Below are 7603 nucleotides of genomic sequence, written 5' to 3'. Positions count from 1 at the left end.
AGTGGGCCTCAAAAGTGGATTTCTGCATCAATTACTTACTGTTGTAAACCCTAGTAGCTAGTCTAGTATAAATAGGACATTTTACTATTGTATTAGACATCTTTGGACGTTTAGTTCTTAGACCATGAGAGCTGGCCATTCGGCATGCCTGGAACTTCATCACTTATGTATTTTCAACGGTGGAGTTTCTGCACACCATAGATTAAGGGTGTGGAGCTCTTTTGTACCTCGAGTTTTAATACAATTACTACTATTTTCTATTCAATTCAGTTTATTCCTGTTCTAAGATATTCGTTGCACTTCAACATGATGAATGTGATGATCCGTGACACTCATCATCATTCTCACCCATGAACTCGTGACTAACAACCACCTCTGTTCTACCTTAGACCGAGCGCATATATCTTGGATTCCTTAATCAAAATCTTCGTGGTATAAGCTAGAATTGATGGCGGCATTCATGAGAATCCGGAAAGTCTAAACCTTGTCTGTGGTATTCTGAGTAGGATTCAGGGATTGAATGACTGTGACGAGCTTCAAACTCACGATTGTTGGGCGTGATGACAAACGCAAAAGAATCAATGGATTCTATTCCGACATGATCGAGAACAGACAGATGATTAGCCGTGCCGTGACAGAGCATTTGGACTTTTTTCACTAAGAGGATAGGATGTAGCCATTGACAACGGTGATGCCCTACATACAGCTTGCCATGGAAAGGAGTAAGAAGGATTGAAGGAAGGTAGTAGGAAAGCAGAGATCCAACAGAGACAAAGCATCTCCAATGATTTACATAAGTAATTCTATCCTTATTTTCTGTTTATTTATTATTATTATTCGAAAACCATTATAATCATTTAAATCCGCCTAACTGAGATTTACAAGATGACCATAGCTTGCTTCATACCAACAATCTCCGTGGGATCGACCCTTACTCACGTAAGGTTTATTACTTGGACGACCCAGTGCACTTGCTGGTTAGTTGTGCGAAGTTGTGAAGAAAGTGCTGAGTTAGTAGATGCGCATACCAAGTTGAATGCCATTATTAGAGATCACAATTTCGTGCACCAAGTTTTTGGCGCCGTTGCCGGGGATTGTTCGAGTTTGGACAACTGACGGTTCATCTTGTTGCTCAGATTAGGTAAATTTCTTTTTGTTCTATTTTCCAAAAAAAAATTATTTTTCAAAATTATTTCAAAAAAATTTTTCCTTTTGTTTTCAAAAATTATTCTAAATTTTTAAGAATGAATTCTAGAGTTTCATGGTAACATGTTGAAGCCTGGTTGGCTGTAAAGGCATATCCAAATTCTTTTGGATTGAGGCTTCCACTTGTCAACATAAAAGGCATGTATATGGAGTTGGATGAAGTATCCGCTGTTGCATGCCAGATTTATATCCTAAAGCTGGCTGGCTATTAAGCCATGTCCAACCCTTGGATTGGAGCGGTAGGTTAACATTGAAAGATTCCTGGAATTCTTATTAAAAATTTTGAATTTCTTATTTTCTTTTTCCTATAAAATTTCGAAAGAAAATTCAAAAAAAATCATAAAATCATAAAAACCAAAAATATTTTGTGATTCTTGTTTGAGTCTTTTGTCATGTTTTAAGTTTGGTGTCAATTGCATATTCATCTTGTTCTTGCATTTTTCGAAAATCCTTGTATTCATAATGTTCTTCATGATCTTCAAGTTGTTCTTGGTAAGTCTTCTTGTTTGATCTTTAAATTTTCTTGTTTTGTGTGGTATGATGTTTTTCATGTGCATTTTTGCATTCATAGTGTCTAAACATGAAACATTTCTAAGTTTGGTGTCTTGCATGTTTTCTTTGCATCAAAAATTTTTCAAAAATATGTTCTTGATGTTCATCATGATCTTCAAAGTGTTCTTGGTGTTCATCTTGACATTCATAGTGTTCTTGCATACATCATTGGTTTTGATCCAAAAATTTTCATGTTTTGGGTCATTTTTATGTTTTTCCCTCTCATCATTCAAAATTCAAAAATAAAAAAAATATCTTTTCTTTTTTTCTCTCATAAATTTCGAAAATTTGAGTTGACTTAGTCAAAATTTTTTTAAAACTTAGCTATTTCTCATAAGTCAAGTCAAATTTTCAAATTTAAAAATCTTATCTTTTCAAAATCTTTTTCAAAAATCAAACCTTTTTCATTTTTTATTATTTTCAAAATTTTTAAAATTTTCAAAATCTTTTTCTTATCTTTATTTCAAAATTTTGAAAACTTTACTAACAATTAATGTGATTGATTAAAAAATTTGAAGTTTGTTACTTTCTTGTTAAGAAAGGTTCATTCTTTCAATTCTAGAATCATATCTTATAGTTTCTTGTTAGTCAAGTAATCAAATTTTAATATTAAAAATCAAATCTTTTTCAAAATATCTTTTCTAACTTCTTATCTTTTCAAAATTGATTTTCAAATCTTTTTTAACTAACAAATTGACTTTTTATTTGTTTCTTATCTTTTTCAAAACCACCTAACTACTTTTCCCTCTCTAATTTTCGAAAATCATCTCTTTCTTTTTCAAAATTCTTTTAATTAATTAATTGTTTCAAATTTTAATTTTAATTTTATTTCTTCTCTTAATTTTTGAAAATCACTAACCCTTTTTCAAAATTAATTTTCGAATTCTCTCCCCCTCATCTTCTTCTATTTATTTATTTATTTACTAACACTTCTCTTCATCTCAAGAATCTGAATCTATCTTCACCCTTGTGTTTGGATTCTTACTTTTTCCTTCTTCTATTCCGTTCTTCTTCTACTAACATAAAGGAATCTCTCTACTGTGGTAAAGAGGATCCCTATTATTATTTTCTGTTCCCTTCTTTTTCATATAAGCAGGAGCAAGGACAAGAACATTCTTGTTGAAGCAGATCCTGAACCTGAAAGGACTCTGAAGAGGAAACTAAGAGAAGCTAAATTACAACAATCCAGAGACAACCTTACAGAAATTTTTGAAAAAGAAGAGGAGATGGCAGCCGAAAATAATAATGCAAGGAGGATGCTTGGTGACTATACTACACCTACTTCCAAATTTGATGGAAGAAGCATCTCAATCCCTGCCATTGGAGCAAACAATTTTGAGCTGAAACCTCAACTAGATGCTCTACTGCAACAGAACTGCAAGTTTCATGGACTTCCATCAGAAGATTCCTACCAGTTTTTAACTGAGTTCTTGCAGATCTGTGAGACTATTAAGACTAATAGAGTAGATCCTGAAGTCTACAGGCTCATGCTTTTCCCCTTTGCTGTAAGAGACAGAGCTAGAATATGGTTGGATTCACAACCTAAAGATAGCCTGGACTCTTGGGATAAGCTGGTCGCATCCTTCTTGGCTAAGTTCTTTCCTCCTCAAAAGCTGAGCAAGCTTAGAGTGGATGTTCAGACTTTCAAACAAAAAGATGGTGAATCCCTCTATGAAGCTTGGGAAAGATACAAGCAGATGACCAAAAGGTGTCCTTCTAACATGCTTTCAGAGTGGACCATTCTGGATATATTCTATTATGGTCTATCTGAGTTCTCCAAGATGTCATTGGACCATTCTACAAGTGGATCCATTCACCTAAAGAAAATGTCTGCAGAAGCTCAAGAACTCATTGACATGGTTGCAAATAACCAATTCATGTATACTTCTGAGAGGAATTCCGCGAACAATGGGACGCCTCAAAATAAGGGAGTTCTTGAAATTGATGCTCTGAATGCCATATTGGCTCAGAATAAAATGTTGACTCAGCAAGTCAACATGATTTCTCAAAGTCTGAATGGATGGCAAAATGCATCCAACAGTACTAAAGAGGCATCTTCTAAAGAAGAAGCTTATGATCCTGAGAACTTTGCAATAGCAGAGGTAAATTATATGGGTGAACCTTATGAAAACACCTATAATTCATCATGGAGAAATCATCCAAATTTCTCATGGAAGGATCAACAAAAGGCTCAACAAGGCTTTAATAATGGTGGAAGAAATAGGCTCAGCAATAGCAAGCCTTATCCATCATCTTCTCAGCAACAGATAGAGAGAATTCTGAGCAGAGCACCTCTAACTTAGCAAACTTAGTCTCTGATCTGTCTAAGGCCACTTTAAGTTTCATGAGTGAAACAAGGTCCTCCATTAGAAATCTGGTGGCACAAGTGGGCCAGCTGAGTAAGAAAATCACTGAAACTCCACCTAGTACTCTCCCAAGCAACACTGAAGAGAATCCAAAAAGAGAGTGCAAGGCCATTAACATAATCAACATGGCCGAACCTAGAGAGGAAGGAGAGGACGTGAATCCCAATGAGGAAGACCTCATGGGACGTCTCTCAAGCAAGAAGGAGTTCCCTATTGAGGACCTAAAGGAATCTGAGGCTCATATAGAGACCATAGAGATTCCATTAAACCTCCTTCTACCATTCATGAGCTCTGAAAACTATTCTTCCTTTGAAGAGGATGAAGATGTAACTGGGGAGCAAGTTGTTCAATATCTAGGAGCCATCATGAAGCTGAATGCCAAATTGTTTGGTAATGAGACTTGGGAAGGTGAAACTCCCTTGCTCATTAGTGAACTAGATACATGGATTCAGCAAGCTTTACCTCAAAAGAGACAAGATCCTGGCAAATTCTTAATACCCTATACCATAGGCACCATGACCTTTGAGAAGGCTCTATGTGACCTAGGGTCAGGCATAAATCTTATACCACTCTCTGTAATGGAGAAGCTGGGGATCATTGAGGTACAGCCTGCCATATTCTCATTACAAATGGTAGACAAGTCAGTAAAACAAGCTTATAGATTGGTAGAGGACGTGTTAGTGAAGGTTGAAGGCCTTTACATCCTTACTGATTTCATAATATTAGACACTAGGAAGGAGGAGGATGAATGTATCATCCTTGGAAGACCTTTCCTAGCCACAGCAGGAGCTGTGATAGATGTTAACAGAGGAGAATTAGTCCTTCAATTGAATGGGGACTACCTTGTGTTTAAAACCCAAGGGTGTTCCTCTGCAACCATGGAGAGGAAGCATGAAAAGCTTTTCTCAGTACAGAGTCAAACAGAGCCCCCACAATCAAACTCTAAGTTTGGTGTTGGGAGTCTACAACATTGACCTGATCACCTGTGAGGCTCCATGAGAGCCCACTGTCAAGCTATTGACATTAAAGAAGCGCTTATTGGGAGCCAACCCAATTTTTATTTATCTAATCCTATATTTTTTTTATTTTTCCTTTATGTTTGATTAGGTTCATGATCATGTGGAGTCACAAAATAAATAATAAAATTAAAAACAGAATCAAAAATAGCAGAAGAAAAAGCACACCCTGGAGGAAGGGCTTACTGGCGTTTAAACGCTAGTAAGGAGCATATGGCTGGCATTCAACGCCAGAACAGAGCATGGATCTGGAGTTGAACGCCAGAAACAAGCAGCATCTTGGCGTTTAAATGCCAGGAATACACCCTGAGGAGAGCTGGTGCTGAATGCCAGAAACAAGCATGGAACTGGCATTCAACGCCAGAAACATGTTGTAAATGGGCATTGAACGCCCAAAACAAGCATGAAGCTAGCGTTCAACGCCAAAAACAAGCATCAATCTGGCATTGAACACCAGGATTGCATGCTGATAAACTACTATTTTATGGTTTATCTTGTGCTCAATTGAGTGGATTTTATCAACTCTTTACCCACTTATTCATACTATTTGCATGTTTTACATTTCCCTTCCTAATTATGTGCTTTGATTGAAAACATGCTTCTTTAGACTTATATTTGCTTATTATTAATCCTCTCTTATTACCATTAGATGCCTTGATATGTGTGTTAAGTATTTTCAGAGATTACAAGGCAGGAATGACTCAGAGGATGGAAAGGAAGCATGCAAAAGTGGAAGGAATACAAGAAGTTGGAGAAACTGCTAAGCTGTCCAGCTTGACCTCTTCGCACTCAAATGACTATAACTTTAGCTATAGAAGTCCAAACGACGCGGCTCCAGTTGCGTTGGAAAGCTAACGTCCGGGGCTTCGATTTGATATATAATTTGCCATAGTGGCTTTGACGCTAGGCGACGCGACCGCGTGCCCCATGCGGCCACGTCGCAAGTTACGAAAATCAGCGAATTTGAATTCGCAACCAGCGAATTCTGGGCTGTTTCTGACCCAGTTCTCGGCCTAGAAAACACAGATTAGAGGCTATAAAGTGGGGGAATGTATCCATTCATTATTATGCCACTCATAATTCACTTCTCATGATTTAGATTAGTTTTGAGAGGGGTTCTCTTCTCTCTCTCTTTAGGATTAGGATTTAGGATTTAGGATTTCTTCTTGTTTTAAGAGTAACTCTGGATCCCAGGTTCAATGTTCTTTTACTTTATATTTATTTCCTATATTCAGATACTTCATTGCTTGTATTAGATATGTTGCCTAATTGGCTTATGAACTTTTCCATGTTAAGATTTGAATATTTTATTTAATGATATTTGAAGCATTTCAGTTTATGATTGTTCCTTTTTATTATTCCCAATCTGAGGATATTATTATTCTAGTAGATTTAGTTTTTCCCCTTTTGGCTTTGGTTAAATAATTGGTAACTCTTGATTTATCAAACTCATTGTTGATTGGAAATTGGAATTAATTCATCCACTTAACTTACCTTCATAGTTAGAGGTTAACAAAGTGGGAGAAGAATCCAATTCTCATCACAATTGATAAGGATAACTGGGATAGGACCTCCAGTCTTTATACCTTGCCAAGAGTTTATTTTACAGTTATTTATTTATTTTTATTGCTTTGAAAATATGCTTGTGCCCATTGCTCAAATTCTCAAAACCCCCAATTTACAATCTCCATAACCAATAATAAGAACATACCTCCCTGCAATTCCTTAAGAAGACGACCCGAGGTTTAAATACTCGATTATCAATTTTAAAGGGGTTTGTTACTTGTGACAACCAAAACGTTTGTACGAAGGGATTTCTGTCGGTTTAGAGACTATATCTACAACGCGACTGTTTTTATGACATTCTTTACTGGAAAAAATCCTAACGTCAAAATGGCGCCGTTGTCGGGGAATTGCAAACGTGTGCCTTATTATTGGTTATTGTAAATATTTAAAAAAAAATTTAAAATTTCTTCCTATCTTTTTCAAAAATTATATCTTTTTCAAAATATTTTCTTTTTATTAAATTTTGTTTTTATTTTCTCTAACTACTATGAATTCTCACCCCTCTCGCTTTGAGTTTGGTTCTAATTTTGTTGAAGGAGATAGAAACCACAGCAGGAATATGCATCAAGGTCAGACCAATCAAGGATGGATGGAGCCAAGAGGATCTAATCAACCCTTTTAGGCAACAACACCATCCTAGATATCATGGACAAAGACCAGGCTACAATGCATCCCAAGCTGATAGATATGGTGGACCACCTTGTAGCTACCAACAAGCCCCACCCTATGCTCAGAGATCATCCTTTCAACACAACCTCAACCCACCACACTCACAAGCCCCTTTCCGCCATTCACCTCCATATGACCCTAACCCTCAACCACCATACCAACCACCTTATGAGCCATATGAACCATATATAGAACCACCCTAATTCCAACCCAATTACTCACAAGAAC

The 7603-nt window shown here is 36.6% G+C and overlaps 1 non-coding gene across 1 annotated transcript; it reads right to left on the bottom strand.

Moving 5' to 3' along the window:
* Positions 1-3377: 3377 nt before the first annotated feature.
* LOC130955230 (small nucleolar RNA R71) lies at positions 3378-3485 on the bottom strand. The gene has a single exon (XR_009076678.1). It is a non-coding gene; the product is annotated as a small nucleolar RNA R71 (small nucleolar RNA).
* Positions 3486-7603: the final 4118 nt, after the last annotated feature.

The sequence above is a fragment of the Arachis stenosperma genome, chromosome 1 (genome assembly GCF_014773155.1).
Source record: "Arachis stenosperma cultivar V10309 chromosome 1, arast.V10309.gnm1.PFL2, whole genome shotgun sequence".
Taxonomy (NCBI): domain Eukaryota; kingdom Viridiplantae; phylum Streptophyta; class Magnoliopsida; order Fabales; family Fabaceae; genus Arachis; species Arachis stenosperma.
Note: the sequence above shows the minus strand (reverse complement) of the source record. Positions and strands in the feature narration are given on the sequence as shown.